General features: G+C 32.9%; 1 long non-coding RNA gene across 1 annotated transcript; it reads right to left on the bottom strand.

Annotated features, from left to right (window-relative positions):
• Positions 1-283: 283 nt before the first annotated feature.
• On the bottom strand, positions 284-17,345 carry LOC143679351 (uncharacterized). Its single transcript, XR_013173677.1, has 5 exons — positions 17,301-17,345; positions 16,999-17,082; positions 13,557-13,646; positions 9,162-9,218; positions 284-388 (listed from the first exon to the last, which is right to left on the bottom strand). It is a non-coding gene; the product is annotated as an uncharacterized LOC143679351 (long non-coding RNA).
• Positions 17,346-17,702: the final 357 nt, after the last annotated feature.

The raw sequence follows: 17,702 nt of genomic DNA, 5'->3' as shown, positions 1-17,702 counted from the left end.
ATATATACATGCTCCAACTGAGTTAATCAGACAATAATAGACAATAATTCTAAACAATAATCTAAATATTTGTTTAGAATATTGATCTAGAGTAATGAGTAACATTTGCATAAAATTTTGCCGAAGATTTGTTAAATATATTAACTTATTTAATTTGTACACAAACATCTAAGATATTACTATTGCAATTCTTACTTTATTCTTGAGAAAATTGAGGTATTAATATTAAGCAAGTTTTCCAAAGTTACATTGTTAGTTAGTTGTAATGAATTCGATCCAGAAAAGAGTCTTGAGAGAATAATACTCGGCTATAGATGTGTAACATTTTTTACATTTGTAGTTGTCTGCCATTTGAGGAGCAGGTTTAAAAACATCTAAGGAGTAAAGTCTGTCACGAAAAAGAAAGAGAAACGGGGAGCATTAGAGGAAATTTAAGGTAGTGTGGGAGAGAGTAAAGAGAGAGGGAGAGAAGGAGAAAAAGCAATAACACAATCTGATAAGCCTATGATTTCCTTATATTTTGATGGCAAATTTACCCTGAGATTATTTTTTCTTTCAAATTAAGCAATCTCATGACTCTATTACAAGAAAAGTATACTGGAAAAATTAACATATTACATGATAGCCTGTAATAACCAATTTATGTCAATGTCTTTTCTATGTATTAACCAACATCTCAGACTAATTGACACAGCTGACCACTCCCTTGAAAAACTTTCCACTTATTATTTTAATCTTCCAGGAAAAAAATAATCTAACTTTTTCTTTATATCCTGCTGGTTATTCTTCAGCCGTATTTGTTCTTTCCTTATCCTCCATCATTTCTTTCATTTCTGAGATATTATTGTGCTCTTTCTGCCATGACACTTTTGTCTCTTGCATCTGAATTCTTTCTTCAAATGATCTCTTCAGGCCCATAGCTTTAACTTCACCAATATGCTGATAGCAGTAAAATGTTTATCTTAATCTCGATTCTTCCCCTAATTTCTGGTGTTATATATAGAAAAGCTTGTTTGATATAGTCACTAATAAAAATTTCAAATATCACATGACCTAATATAAACATAGATGTCTTCCCCAAATCTACAAATTGCACCACCATTCTCCAGGTTTTTGAGGCCCCAAATCTAACACTACATTTGATTGTTCTCAATCACTTATATCCTGCTCTTAAGATTTGGTAATATCTGTAAATTAGCTGTCATAATAAATGTTGAACGCAATTACTTCTCACTGCTAAATTCGTAATATAAGCTAAATCATACCACAATTGAGCTGTCGTAAGTGCCTTCTAACAGCTCTTTCTGCTTCCCTTTTTACCCGCTTGCCCTGACAGTCCATCCCATAAATAACAGTTAGGGTGATTTTTTAGATAAATTTGATGTCATTTACTCTCTGTGTAAAATCTTTTCTTTAGCATTTCAAACAAATCCCCATGTATTTCTGCTGCTGATCCATCACCTTCCAGTTTCCCTTTGGTTTACCACACCCCAATCTACGGCTTTTTTCTACCCATTAAATATTAAATATGCCATTGTCATTCTGATTGCAGGAAATTTGAAATATTGTTTTTTTTCTTTTTTTGACTTGGAATGGTCTTCCTCTAGAACTGTACATGATAACCTGCTCATCAGTTTTTTCCTCAATTTGAACATTGCCTCTTCAGAGAGGACATTCATGATTGCTCCTGCCATGTCAAACACTCTGATTCATTTCTCTCACTCTCTTGTCTTCATCTATCAGCATGTGATCTTATCAAATTTTTACCTACTTATTTGAATAAAAGATAAGCTCCTAAGAACCAAAATATGGAGTAAACATTCAATAAACATTTTTTTGTTAAGACAGGTAAGGTATATCCTTTTGAAATGTTTTTACAGATTTTTTTAAACAATTTTAAACTGTTAAGTTTTAAATTTTAAACAATTATAGATTCATAGGAGTGTCGCACAATAGTACAGAAAGGTCCCATGTACCATTTGCATTTTATGTAAGTATAGTACAGTATTGAAAGCATGAAATTGGCATTAGTACAATGTGAATGTAAAGTTCTATGCCATATTATCACATGTATAGATTTGTGCAAGCACCACCACAAGTGAGATCCATTCAAGTGTTTTGCATATTAATTATTCATTATTTTTATTGCTGAATAGCATTCTATTGTATGGCTATATTACTAGATTACTTTCTTAGTTCCTTTTACTCCATTTTATAAAATTCCATTTTTCAACCAAGTAGAAAAGCAGACATAATATAAAACATAAAATATACATATGTACCTATAGAGAAATATGGTACCTGAAAAGTTCAGTGTATGTACTACTACTGCAGGTAAAAAGCCCTTGCTATAAGGGGATAAGCCAAGCCATGATTTAAGATACATATTGAGGTAGTGTACAGCAATTTAATCAGTGATTAATAATCCAGTTGTAGATACCCTACCCTAAAATATGTAACAAGCTAAAAAATTCAAGAACAAATGGCATAATGACATAGGATATGACTGCATATAATTTAAAATTTCATCTAAAGAGCATTACCAATCATTATTCATAGCCCTTTATTTTTAATAAATCTTTCAAAAATTGCTCTCATAATTAAAGTTCAAAGAAATGTTTTCTTTTGCAATGATTTGTAACATGCATTAATATTAGTGTACATTAGATATTAGACAAGATAATTTATTTCAATTTTCCCCATTCCATCATTGTAATATTGACCAGCCATAATTTATTAATATATGGTTTCTGCTCTATGTTCTGTGTTTTTAATTACTTCTTTTTCTATCGAATGGTGTGGTAGTTAGATTCAGTTGTCAAATTGGCAAGGTGAAGGCACCTAGTTCTGTTGCTGTGGACATGAGCCAATGGTACGTGAACCTCATCTGTTGCTCATTACATCTGCAGTCTGCTAGGAGGCGTGCCTGCTGCAATGAATGACGTTTGACTTAATTGGCTGGTGCTTAAGTGAGAGAGTACAACGTAGCATAGCCCAAGCAGCTCGCCATACCTCATCTCAGCACTCGCAGCTCAGCCCAGGCCTTTGGAGATGTAGAAAGAAATCACCCTAGGGAAAGCTGTTGGAACCCAGAGGCCTGGAGAAAAGGCCAGCAGAGATTACCCTGAGCCTTCCCACATAAGAAAGAACCTCAGATGAAAGTTAGCTGACTTTCCTCTGAAGAACTAACAAAATAAATCCCCTTTTATTAAAAGCCAATCCATCTCTGGTGTGTTGCATTCTGGCAGCTAGCAAACTACAACGAATGGCTTAAAATAAAAATCAACCACCTTAGCAGATAGTTTTCTTGATCCTCAGTCCTTTCCCCAGAGGAAATTCGTTTGACCTCATTTGTTGATTTAACACTCTTCTAATAATAATCCTTCAGCACTGTTCCTTGACGTCACAATTTAAAATATTAAATTTGGATTTTTCCATATGAATATGAGAATTTTTATCCTTCTTGTCTATGCAGTTACAGCTAGGAGAACCCAAAATGTACAAAAATCTTTCCAGCCTCTGAATATAGTAAGGCACCATGAGAGTGTGGAGATGGAGCTGAATAGGCCAAGTTTAAGCGTCTCCTACTACATCTCTTTCATTATTTGCCTGAAGCTTTATTTATTTCAAGAAATTTTCCTCAATAACCCTAAACTGGGTGAACAGCCCTTCCTGTTCTCCTCCAGCATGTGACACATACCTTTATCATGGATTTGTCCATGTTACTGTAAATTCTGTGATTGTATGCCAGCTGTTCAATTCATTGCATGCCCTTACTGCTTTCAGGAATATCTTGGTTTCCTAAGGGTGCCATAACAAATTGCCACAAATCAGGCAGCTTAAAAAAGGGAAATTTATTTTCTCACATTTCCGGAGTCCAGAAGTCCTGAGGATTCCCTCTGAAGGGCTATAGTACCTCTGAAGTCTCTAGGGAAGAATCTGTTCTGTACCACTTTCCTAGCTTCGAGCAGTGACTAGCCATCTTTGGCATTCCTTCGCTTGTTACAGGATAACTCCAGTCTCTGCCTTAATCTTCACACACTTGCCTTACCTCTAGGTCACTTTTCCCCTTCTTAGAAGAATATCAGGAATATTTAATTAAGGACCCACCCTACTCAAATATGTCCTTATTTTAAATCCACCATCAAGGACTTAATTCCAAATAAGGTCACCATCTTTCATACTGGGGTTGGGACTTCGATAACTTTTGCATGGATGCCATAAAACCACAACAGGGCACCTTGTCGTATTCATTTTCATGGGCCTTTAATCTTTCACAAGACTAAACCCATCCTTGCTCATGTTGTTCCTGAATTTGTCCTATTCTCTAAATACACTGAATAGTCAGAAAATATCTGAAGATGCATCTTATAATTATCTCAGTGCCTTATCATATAATATTCTTTCCATGGAATGTGTTTACTGCAAATATTTCTATTTTCATTTACATCTCGGCCTTCTACTTATTGTTAAGAAATCAACTTAAACATATGTGCATTTATGGGTCATTTTTTATGAATGCCATCTTTACATAAATAGACATACACTTGGACTTCTAACAGGAGCTATGTTTTTGTGGTTATAATATTTTTTGATATTAGCACTGTGCATAATTCTCTTCCCCACCAGACTTTGAAATGTTACTAAAGTAAAGGAACTATGGAATGTTCCTTTTTTATCCTCAATTCTAACACAATACAGATTATAGATTGTTTTTTTAATTTATTGTAGGAGGGTGGGCCACAGTTTCTCAGTGGCAGAGTTCTTGCCTGCCATGCAGGAGACCCGGGCTCGATTCCTGGTGCCTGCCCATGCCAAAAAAAAAAAAAAAAAAACCTGCTAAATTTACTGTAGGTGGTTGAGATTTCATTGTTATTTACTTCTAAAAGACTTCAACTTAATTAAATAGGGCATACCTGATTACTGTAAGAGTACTAATATTCTTGAAAAGGAAATTATGACATCATATGGGAAGAATTTATTTATGGAGGACATAACTAGCAATTTATAATCTCTAAATTGTTGAAATCAAATATATTTCATAGAACTCATAGAATAAATTTTCCACAGAATGATTATGGTTTACACTATATTACTAAGTAGTAGTCCACTAAATTCACTACCAGAATCCTAATAATAAAAGTTATTATGACTTTGTACTTCCATATATCTAATATATAACATATTGCATATGCTGATAGAGAGAGATAGATTTATACAGACAGATAAATGGGATTCAACATATATATGTATATACAACTTGTATATAACTCGATAAACATATTTTCTTTCATCATCATTATGTATAGAGATCTTCCTTATTCCTTAAGCCTGTCCGAATGTGAAATGCTTTTCAATTTAGGATCACTGATGAATTTGATTTGTAATCAATATTCAGTATTTCTTTGTTTCAGTTTATAAGAAATGATGAACTAACAAAAGGACAATTTCCACTTGCTTGGAATTCTGAATGATGATAGATACTGGAGAAGGACTCCACAAATGCTGAATCAAAGAAAAAGAAAAGTAATCTCCAAGGTCAGTTAGGAGATACTGATCCTGGATATACCGATCTGGACTCCCCCACCTCGCTCAGTCCCATGCAGTTGGTAGTCACACAGAGGGAGCTTGGCCCAGGTCCTTCTTGCTGTGGATACAGACTATTGAATGATTCACAGCAGTGAGTTACAGCCCCATGAATATTCAAGCACAGGGAACCACATTTGCAGAGATACAGGACAGAACACAAGCAGCTAAAGGGTTTTGTATACAACATGGCCCCAGTGTGGGTGAGGACAGAGAGACATCAGCAGCAGCACACTCGATCCAGGGTTTGTTGGCTATACCACCTAAACACACAGTGGCTCTTCTAGATTGATCCACCTTTCCGTATTTGTCTCATCTGGGTCTCCAGGACAGGATACCCTAAATAGGAAGAAATTGGAGACAGAAAAGCCCCACAGAGAAAAAAGGGGGGAAGGAATGAGAACTGAACTGCTATATGATAGGAAGAGTCCTGGAACTGAAAAGTGAAAACAAAAGGCGGCATTGAATGAGGGAGAGAATGTAAACAAATCATAGGAACTGGGGAGAAAATTCCATACAAAACAAACACAACAGAACAAGATACCTGAGAAGGAAGAGGAGAAAGGAAGCTTTTTCTTGGAGATGATACAATAGCACAAAAAATGCAGTCATAACAATTGTGCTGTATATCCAGGATCCAGAATAAATTGGACCAAGTGTTGAAAAAGAACCTTAGCAAAAAGCCAATCAATAATATAACCCTAGAAGAGAGGGATAAACCGGACTTCATAGTTAACTTCACAAGATGTCAGATTCCTAGACATCAGCAAAATGTTACAATCATGCTAAGAAAAAGGAAGGTATAGCTCAGTTAAGAGAACAGATTTAAATTAAAACTTCAGCAGAGACACTGAATTTGGAAAAACTAATCAAAGAAACTCAAACACATCTCCTAAATCAATGCAAGTGTATGAATGAAAATACGCCTAGAGATATAAAATGTATTAATAAGGGAATGCATAAACATAAAGAAGATTTCCAAAGTTTAAAAGCAAAGATGATAGAAATTTGTGGATAAAAGGCACAATAAATAATATTAAAAATACACTAGAGGCACATAACAGCAGATCTGAACAAGCAGAAGAAAGAATCAGTGAATTAGAAGTCAGGACAATCAAGAGTATACAGTCAAAAGAATAGACTGAGAAATAGTAAAAACTGAGCAGAGTATCAGGGATTTGAGTGACAGCATGAAGCACACCAACAGATGCATCATGAGTGTCACAGAAGGAAAAGAGAAGGGAAAAGGTGTGAAGAATATTTGAAGAAATAATGATGAAAAAATTCTCAACTCTTATAAAAATATAAATGTACATGTCCAAGAAGCACAGTACACTCTAAACAGAATAAATTCTAATAGACCTACTCTGAGTGTAATTTTTTCTGTTTCTGGGAATAGAATAAATACTAAGTTTGGTTGATGAGGGGTATACTATCTTGTATCCCAGCAAAATATTTTTCTTAAACTTAATCCATTCCTGTGGGTGTAAACTCTTATAAATAGGACCTTTTGATGATGTTACTTCAGGTAAGGGATGATAGGATGGGTATCAATCAAATTACTGAAGGCTTTATAGGGTATACCACAGACAGTAAAAGCCCAAGGGGGCACCAGAAGCTGAATGTTAACAGACCCAGAAGAGAAGGTAGAAGCCAGGAGAGGCTGCCACAGGCATTGCCATGTGAACGAATAACCAAGGACCAAGGATTACTGGCAGCCAGCCCCATAAACCACACTCTTATGGGAAAAGCATCACGTTGATGAAACTTTGATTGTGTCATCCTAGATTCAAACTGTGAGCCAATAAATTCCTGTTATTTAAACATCCATTGCATGGAATTTGCTTTGGCAGCTAAGAAACTATAAAAACTATTATTTGCCAATTTTATCTGCTCTTTAAATAATTGATATGAAATAGACTTTCGTTTGAAAATTATCAGATTGCTAATTTAGGGATGGCCCTACTCTACCACGTTGCCACTCCTATTCTACAGTGTACTAGAGATTCTAATCAGTTCAATAAGTTAAGAAAAGGAAATAAAAGGTACACATTTTGGGAAAGAAGAAATAAAAGGGTCATTGTTTGCAGATGATATGATTTTCTTAATAGAAAATCCCAAAGATTAAACAATGAAATAAAAGTACCTGATTTTTGACATAATATAAACTAGATAGCTTTTAAAATTCTACTTGATGGAATTAAGCAAAACAAGGTAGGTTGATACTCTTTTTCTTCTTTATCTTTGCTTAACTTTTATAGAGATAAGATGGCTGGTTTTACTATTTTCTCTTCATCTCCAAAATGGTATTTTTCTAATAATGGAAAGAACACTGAAAATGTCATTTTTCTATGTCTATAATTGTGGGAGCCTCTTTTAAGAAAAACGTGATCTACTTTTATTTAGTTTTAACTTTTTAAAAAGATAATGTGATAGTTAATTTCTTTTCCATGAATATATGTCACTTTAACACTTTCCTCATATGCCATGGAATTTCATTTTTTAATTTTAATTTCATTATTTCTATAAATAACATTCTTTTTTTGTGTCTTAAAATTCTTTTTAATCTCAAGCAGTTTCTTCTACCTTTGTGTGAATGTCATGTTTCTTCATCCTCAGTAGTTGTTAAAAATGGTGGCTCTATAAAAATAAGTCAGACTTCATTTTAAATACTCATCTGCCCTAATCTTTTCCTTATACTTCATGTAATAAGATAGAGCATGACTGTCAAATGCCAGAGGTTAAGGAGAAAATTCTGAGAGCAACAAAGCAAATATGATTTGTAAATACAAGACTAAGTGACAAGTTCTTATAAGAAACCATGGAGGTGAGAAGGTGCTGTTAGGATATATTTAACATCTGAAAAGAGAACAACTGCCAGCCCCAAAATATTACAGAAAGCCTGTCCTTCAGAAATGAGGGGAAGTTTAAAATATTTACAGATAAATAGAAACTGAGAGAGTTGTAATTCTTGTAGAAAAGGAAGAGTCCCAGAGTCACCTTTCTGCAAGAATTACTGAAGGGGGTTCTGCAGGCTGAAGGGAAAAGACAGGAGAGAGTGGCTTCGAGTAGTGTGAAGAAAGGAAAATCTTCAGTAAGTGTAATTAAACAAGGTAAATGCAAAACCCAACAGCACTGTATCTTCAATATGCAACTCTACTCTTTAATTCTGTTAAGAGTCTGAATCAAATTGAACAAGAAAAAGGACACATGAAACATGAAGAAGTAATGTGGGACAAAGTGAATATAAAAAAAGGAAACAGTGGGCTACAGAAGCACGAATACTATTGAAACTAAGTTGGTATTTTTTCAAATTAGTAGGTTGTAGATGTAGATGGTGTTAAATCTCAGGTTAACCACAAAGTAAATATTTAAAAATAAATATACATGGAGAAAAATGAGAAAGGGATCAAACAGATATATCACAAAAGATCAGCTAAACAGAAAAGGGGATTGCAGGAAAGGAAAAGAGGCAAATAATAATAATAATAACATTTGATTCCTGGACCATGCACCTAAAATAGATTAAAAAAAAAAACAGTAGATTTAACAGAGAATAAATAAAAGTTGATTACCTTGGGTTGGATGATCAAGAAAGACTTATTTGAAGAGATAAACATTGAACTTGAGATCTGTAGGTGAAGAAGAAGCATTTCACTTGAAGATCAAAACAAAGATGATTCCAATAGAAGGTACAGCTAATGAAAATCCTAGGAGTAACAAACTTGTTACTGGAATTATAGGAAGAGATATATCAATGTTAAGTTTTATAAAACAGGATAATGAATTCAGATTTTATAAATTTATGTCACTGAGTGCCTTTAAGTATGTTTGGAACTTTATGAAATCTACACTTTTAAAGGATTACTCCAACAAATGTCAATTAAATTAATTATATATTGGAGCATGTTGGGTAATTGAAGAAATTCAGTTATTCAGATGAAATATTAGAAATGCTTTGTTTAGAGGAGTTGTAGTGAAATGGAGATAGAACAGAAAGAGGAAAAACTGGAAGAGACAGTGGATTGGAGAATAAAGGATTGGATTGGTGGAATAAAGATGCATGTTCCCCCAGAAGTACTCATTTTCATATCTCTCATGATAACATTTCCTTGCTCTCAATGAGTTTTACCAACTATTAATGCATCCCAAAACAATAAACTTTATCTTATTCTGTATCTGAACTTTATAGTGCATATCTATTTTTTGTCTTGTAGCTTTATCTCAAAATTATTTTGTGAGATTTTTTAATGATTTCTGACTGTAACTGGAATTTGCTTATTTTCATTATAAAAGAATATCCCATTGAATGATGAGACCACATTTCTTTTTTAATGTGAATGAAAATTTCTGTTGTTTCACGTTGAAACCATTATAAAAATCTGCTGTCAACATTTTGGTATGCATGTCTTTCTATACAAATGCTTGAGTTTCTTTAGAATGTTTACTGAAGAATGGAATTTTTGGGTTATAGGCTCTGGATATCATTAACATATCTAGATAATGTTCCATTGTATCCAAAGAAATTGTATTAATTAATACTTGAAGATGAGAGATGTCCAGGTCAATATACTTACTTTGGCATCGTCAGATTTTACAATTTTTTTGTCGAACTAGAATGTGTCTACTGTGATTACATTATGATTTTCGTTTTAATTTCTCAGAATGCTAATAAAGTTGGTTGTTTTAATATGTTCACTGGCAATTTGCTTTTATTCTTTTTATAGCGACATCTTAATTCATGTGCTTATTTTTTGTAGTGTTTTTAAAATTAATTCATTTATATATCTTGCTGTATTTTAGATACTGCCCATTATTGGTTATATGTGTTGAAAAAGATTATGTGTTGAAAATGTCTTATCACAATGAGGCTTTTTTATTCCACACTGACTCTTTCATACATGGTGGCATTTCCATTATCTTTGGGGAATTGTGAGATTAATTAAATTATTAATTTTAATGTGCTGCTTGCCTTTTTCCACATGATTGACACATACAACTCCTTCATTATCATTGTATCAGAAAAAATAACCCCTTCATTATCATTGTATCAGAAAAAATGCCTTCTGTTATTTCCAAATCATCTATGGTTTTTCCTTGACATTACAGTGCTTGAAGCCGGGGTCCATTTTCATTTTTATGCTCTTCAAGAATTATTTATTAAAATATCAACCCTTTACCCATTATTTTAAGTTCCACTTCTGTCTTGTGGGTCTTCTTCTGTGCACTAGAGTTTATTAAGTTGGTCACTTTAGTCCCTACAGTATTATGGCAGTGCATTAAATGGAAAAGCTTTATAATAAGATCTGATTTTGGATTATCAAGCCCTCCTACCTTGTTCTTCTTAATGTCATCGGCCATTTATTTTTAAGCAGTGTCCACTTAATTATGGGACCACTGGCCTGTCCTGCCATTGCAGCTATCATCGAACTCAAGATGTAGGGAAATATTCTAAGGCTCTTTGGAGGTCTCTTGCCTCTATTGGTAGTGATGTGGTTGCACTGAGAATTCTCATCTCTACCAGGAATTGGAGGGCATGCTTCTTTTATCATGGGGGTGGAACTGTGCCAGCTGGGTTATGAACTACTTCTACTCTGACACACTACACTGATGCGATATAGCAATCTTTTCTTTTCTCTTTTTCATTATTTATGTCTTAAATGACATTTTTAGGGGGACCAAGAGCAATTATTTGTTCTTCTTTTTTCACGTATCACAGTTTTGAAAATGAAAGAATTGAAATATGTTCATTTTAATCCCAGTTCTAATAAACAAATTAAATGGTTTCTATTCTAAAGACAGCATTGAAAACCTTGTTCTTTGATATGTTTTTATATCTGATGATTTTAGATGAATATATGCTAACTTTTGAATTGCATAATGTTATTTACATCTTTCATTCTTAAACAATAATAATACTTTTTTCTAAAATAGCTTGATACTTCATGAAAAAATTAGTCCAAATAATTTCTACTAATTAGTTAATCATTAGTGATTGTATGGGAAGGTACCTTTGTATTTTTTATCTTCAGAATGCTCTTTGGTATTTTTATTAGCATTCACTTTCTGGAAAAGCAAATAATAGTAATTGATGGTAATAGCAGGTTTATTTAAAATAAATGTGAAATAACCAGATTTTCCCTGTTTCTGAACAGTTTAGAAATATATATAAAGAAATCCAACAATTGCAGATTATCCAGTGTGATCTACTGATTTTGTCTTTAAAAGTTTAACTGCTATAAATGTGAGAATTATTACAAGCTTTGTGACTTCCACATATATATACATATATATAAAAGACTGTTCTTATTTTAACAGAATGTGATGCATAGCCTAAAATAAAGTAATTTCGAGTAGTTAAAGATGTATGAAAATCACCTATGGGACACCTACATTACAAAGCACTCATGTGAACATTTTGCTGTTAATGTCAGTGTCTACTCCCCTGAACATAGTCACCTTCTAGAGACAGAAATTTCAGTTACATGGCATTAGATTTTTTTTTAATCTTGGACTGAATAGCAAAATCATTTTAATATATTTCATATTTTTAACCTACTTGGGCTCAAAATATGTTCATTTCTAGTACACAAAACTATACATAATCTTTTGACGTTTTTACAAGATTTTAAATCAACCACATGCAGAAAGCTGATAAGTAAAAGGAGCAGAATAAATTGCAATCCTATTATATTCTTTTTTTTTTATTAATACACATTTTCTGGTGGGTGGCTTATGATACATTATCTCCTTTTTCCAAACTCTCAGAATGTAGAGTTTAAATACACAGGATAACGTCCACTGATTTTAATAGGAGTAGCAGGGCATTTAACGGGAGGAGTTGAGGTGCCAGTTGCCCAACTACACAAACATTAGGATGAGTCAAAAAGTCCACTGATGTACTGAGTGAAGAAGATAGATTTCTCATTCTAACTCTGTTTGTGTCAAGTGTGTTTGCATGCAAAGAATAGTAAATATCATGACATTTTGGATTCACAGTAGATTGTCATCATGGCTGTGTTGAAAAAAAAAAAAATCACACGGATTTCCAAAGCATTTGTGAACAGAAAACAACTACCTAGGGAAAATAAATTTTTTAAGCTGTCTTTTAGGTTAAAAACAGTCTTCTGATGATAAGGAATTTATTTAAAATTTAAAGGTACACTTTTATAATAGAAAGATAACTATTTATTGTTAAGGCTACTAAAAACCTACAAGCCAATATTATTTGGTTAAATTAAAAGTGAGGATTGCATACTATGAAATAGGTAGTAATATGCACTGGTTTATGATACCATAGAAAATATATGAACTATGAATTCAGACTTAGGTTCAAATCTAAACTCTGGTTCTATACTAAATATGTGATCTTGGGGAAGTTACTTATCTTACCTGAATTAAATTGCTTTATCTGTAAAGTGATAATAACATGATCTCTAATACTGAACTGTGACAGTTGCACAAAACTAAATTGGATCATGAGTCCAAAGTAAATGGAACTTAGAGGTAACAATTACTCAATATATTTGTTTACTTTTGTTTCAATATATTTTTAATATGATCCTTTATACTCATTTTCAAATCTCATGCAATATATTATTTAATTTAGCAACTATATGAATTGTAGTTCATTAAGTTATCATTTCTCTTTGGGGAAAAATAAAATTTAGAAAAGTTAGTAGTCTTATTCAAATGGTAGCACTAAAGTAGAATCCCGTCTCTAGACATGGAATTAGGCCCCCAAAAATAGCAATTTAAAAAATGTAAAGTTAAATGGGATAAATTATAATTTTTTTCTAAATAATTATTTAGAGAAATGATTGATAGATTTTATAATTGGTGTGATAAGTATGAATTTAACAACTACAGAAAAAAGAAAGATTTCATAAGTATGTGGCTTATGTATTAGGTTGTTTATTTTACAGACCCTGCTGTCTAGAGACAGGTGGTCCAGGTCTATACAACAGCACCTGTGTCATAAATGTCCCCTGTTCTCTCCATCTTCTTCTTCCATGATTCATACCATAAGGCTTCCATCCTTGAGGTTGCACAATATCTTGCTGACCAAGAAGGAATATAGAATAATGGCCCCAGAGACGAAAGAAAGAGAGAGAGAGACTGAGGGAGAGTGTTTTGAGTAACCAAAAAAAAAAAAAAAAAGATCATTCATGGTGATATTATTTTTGCATATGAGTGGATGCATACCTGTGGGATTATATATATCCTTTAAATATTAGGTCAGGTCTTCTCATAAATATTAATCATGATTTTCTCATATCACTTTCAGTGCACTAAATGGACATCTTTGGGGTAGGACATCATTCTATCTACCTCATCCAATGAATTACTCATCTGAATTTAGTGCAATATATGAATATGAAGTGCTCGTTGGAATGCCTAAATCTTCAGACACATTTCTACCAACAATAAAGCAGCTCTCTATTCCGTAAATCAAATAATTTTTCAGATGTAGCTTTCATTCCTTCCTTCATTGAGTCTTACTCATCACTCATTTTAGTTTATGTTAGGGAAAAAACAAAATAACTCAAGTTCCATTTCATCATGTGCTTTTTTAATCAGTGAAGCACAGATTTATTTTATTATTCGGATAGAAAAATTATTGGATGCTATCCAATTAACATACTGTTTTTGCCTCAAATAAGACAGAAGTATCTAGGAATGCTAGAAAATCTTCTCTAAATGACCTACCTCAATAAAAAAGATTACATAGTTTTTACACTTCACAAAGTCTTAGATTACAGAGGATCACAGAGCCTAGTTAGTATCCATGACCATCACATTATCTTCTCTTACAAACACTAAGAAACTCATAAGATGTTGGACTATAAAGTTATTTGAAAAATGACTTGATCCCCTGACTTCATGACATTCTTCATTTAAGCGATTCTTCACAATTTGAATGTGGTTAGTTATTAAAACCTCCCCAATGATGGCTCGTTCTTCTTAATCACTCACTCCAACTTTGTAGCTGTTTGATGCATAAAATAATTTAATCATATTACTTGTTCTTGAATATTCCCCACGAACTATATTTGGAAAAGCTAAATGATATTCCAGCATTCTTTATCATGTGTGAATATTTAAAAATTTTCAATTAAATTTCCTAAAGTTGTGAGCCCTGCAATTAACATAGATAGAAAGACATTATAATCTGTAGAAATAAAAAGCTTAACAATTCTACATGCTATAATAAATCCAAACCTTTTCACAATTTCTTGAATCCAAGTGTAAACAATACTAAAATGCTTTGCAGCTCTTCAGAAATTATACTCAGATGACAAGCCATAAAGGAAGTTAAGAAATAAGTTTTATATATTTTCTGTTTATATACTTCATGTTTTTTTCTAACCTTAAGCAAAAACTGCATGTTTTTTCTCTTCTTAGGCAAAATAAATTAAAATTACTAAAATAAATTTAACTCAGAGTTTATATGGACTGAGAGAGGAGAAAAAAAAAAGAAGGAAAATGATATATGAGTTGAGAATTCCCTGGACAACACTAAAGATGAAGTTGAAGTTTACATTACTTTCTCTTATTTAAACTCCACTGGGATATACCTAATTCCTCATATATACATAAGTGACATATTATTAGTCATGATATTTTTCTGTCTAGAGGAGACAACAGAACCAGTATATGGGCAAAATAGTGAAGTGACCAACAGCAATTTGGAAATTAAGAAATAAAGAATAATTGCTTCAAGTAAATTGATATATGCTTCAGTTATTGCTCTAATTACAGAGCTTGTTTTAAAAAGAAACTGTCTGCCAGACATTAAGATCGATAGAGAAGGAATAGAAGGAAAAAATGAAAGTACTCTATATTCATTCTTATCCTTCTTCATTTATTCATTTAATGAACATTTATAGAAAGGCTACTAGATGCCAAGCAAGATGGCACATGCTCAATGAAAAGAAGAAGTTTATGAAATTTGGTAAAACAGAAGAAAATGAATTCCATAATAAAATGATAATCACAAATGCGGATCAATGCAATGAACAAAATTAACAGGGCCTTAGTGAGCTGGGGAAAGAATTGCATGGCTTGAAGGAGAATTTAGTCAGAAGCCAGCCTATGCAGAATTACTTGGACTAGAGAAGAGAAAAGGACTGAACATTAAAGTTTTAGTGCCCGCCCCACTGCCATGGAATTATCATACTTGAAGAAATTCCCATCAAAATAAATAGAAATATTTGTATCAAAATTAGCATGACACAGTATCAAAGATAAAGAATTTGGCATCTTCATATAGAACTTCCAGTAAAGAATCAAGAACTCTTGCAGTAGGACTGAAGTTTCTGTTGACGACGATTAGCTTTTTCCTAATGTCAGCTCCATGTTTGTTGCCTTTCCTTTACATCCTTCAGGATAATTTTGAGTGTTGAATAAGCTCAAAAAATGTACATATAAATGAATAAATGAATTAATGAATAAATGAATGCCTCACCATGACCTTAATGAATGCTCTGTCATAACTTCTATGTTTTCTTAGTTCTCATTCCAAGCTCACTAAACAACATTACATAAGGGGATTTGCAGATTTTCCTTAAAAGGGGAAATGCATATGTCCTTTCTCTTACGGGTAATATATCTCATGGTAAATTATTAAATTGGAATTGTTTTAAGTTTAATTTTTAATGATTTGTATTATGAGTTAATTCTTCAAAATGTAGCTGACACTTGTACCTTAACAAACTACAAAATTTCATGAATAATTTCATCATGTAAACATGGAAGTACACTGACTATTCTTAGAGTAAATAATGTAACAGAAAACAAAATATGTACTAAATGATCCTATTTTATTCTGAGACCAAAATTAAGTTTTGAATTCAAGATATTTGGATGGACATAACCTTATTTCCCTAACTTCCTTTGGTGGGCACTCCCACAGTATTCACAAGCACCAGTTGGAAACCTGAATTGCAATGTCATCAATGCTGATGACTTCATATAATTTCTATTGTTGCAATATTCTGCATAGGTAACCAGAAATACACCATTTCATTTTTTTATGTTATAAGAATTTATCAAACATGAATATTTGAGAAGGCCACAAGAAAGAGATCATTAACCAAAATGTATGCAAAAACATGTGCTCTGTAAATTAATATTTATGGTATGTGTATAAAAAAGACAAGAAATATAATTGACTTGAATAAAGAGAATTAGGATGACAATGACAATAGCTAACACTGTATAGTACTTTCAAGTTTACAAAGAACATGCCCATATATTATTTGGCCTCCGAAACAACACTGCATAGTAAATAAAGTAGATTATATTATACACATTTACAGATGGTGAGATTAGTACTCGTATTTCAATTGAGGACTTCTGGAGAGTTGCAATGCTGGGAAAGGGTGCCAGTTTGGGGTTTGATAGGCCTACATTTAAAGCAGAGCAGAGCTGATCCATCAGCCATGTGACTCTAACAAATTGCTTGTCTTCTCAGAGTTTTCTTTTATTCTTCATCTGTGAATTGGAAGTAATAATTACTTTCAGTTCAGATGTGATAGGCGGACTAAAGATAAAATATGCATAAACTTCCCATGCAGAAATTAATAACTGCTAGCTGCTTTTATTACTAAACATCTTCTGGTTATTGTTAAGTCAGATCTTTCTATTTTACACCATATGCCCCTTCGTTAAGAAATAAAAGATAAAGACAAAATCAACTCATATTTCCTTACTTTGACTGCAGTAGAAATTCATATAGAACACAATTCTTTCCTTCAGAATTTATTTAGTTATGTCATAAACCCACATCCAAGGAAAGCACTCAGTCCTGTTCAAATTGGTCATCTCTTTCATGGGGTTGACTGAAGTCCTTTTTCTACAACTGCATCACAGCTTCTCTTCTCCCTCTGTCCAGTCTTACTTCCTTTCTTTCCACTGGTGTTGATTCTAAGAGCACTCCCAAAAATCTTCCTGCACGCCTCCCTTGTCTAAGTGTACTTCCCAGAGAACACACTCTGCAACATCCATATGATTCTAAATTTGAATATAGGAAATTCTCATATATTTTCTGATAATATTAAATATTGAGAATTTAATTGTTTTCTTTTCACGGTCTTTCTTTTTTTCTTCAGGGA

The sequence above is a fragment of the Tamandua tetradactyla genome, chromosome 4, assembly GCF_023851605.1.
Source record: "Tamandua tetradactyla isolate mTamTet1 chromosome 4, mTamTet1.pri, whole genome shotgun sequence".
Lineage (NCBI taxonomy): Eukaryota > Metazoa > Chordata > Mammalia > Pilosa > Myrmecophagidae > Tamandua > Tamandua tetradactyla.
This window is presented reverse-complemented; position numbering and strand designations above follow the sequence as displayed.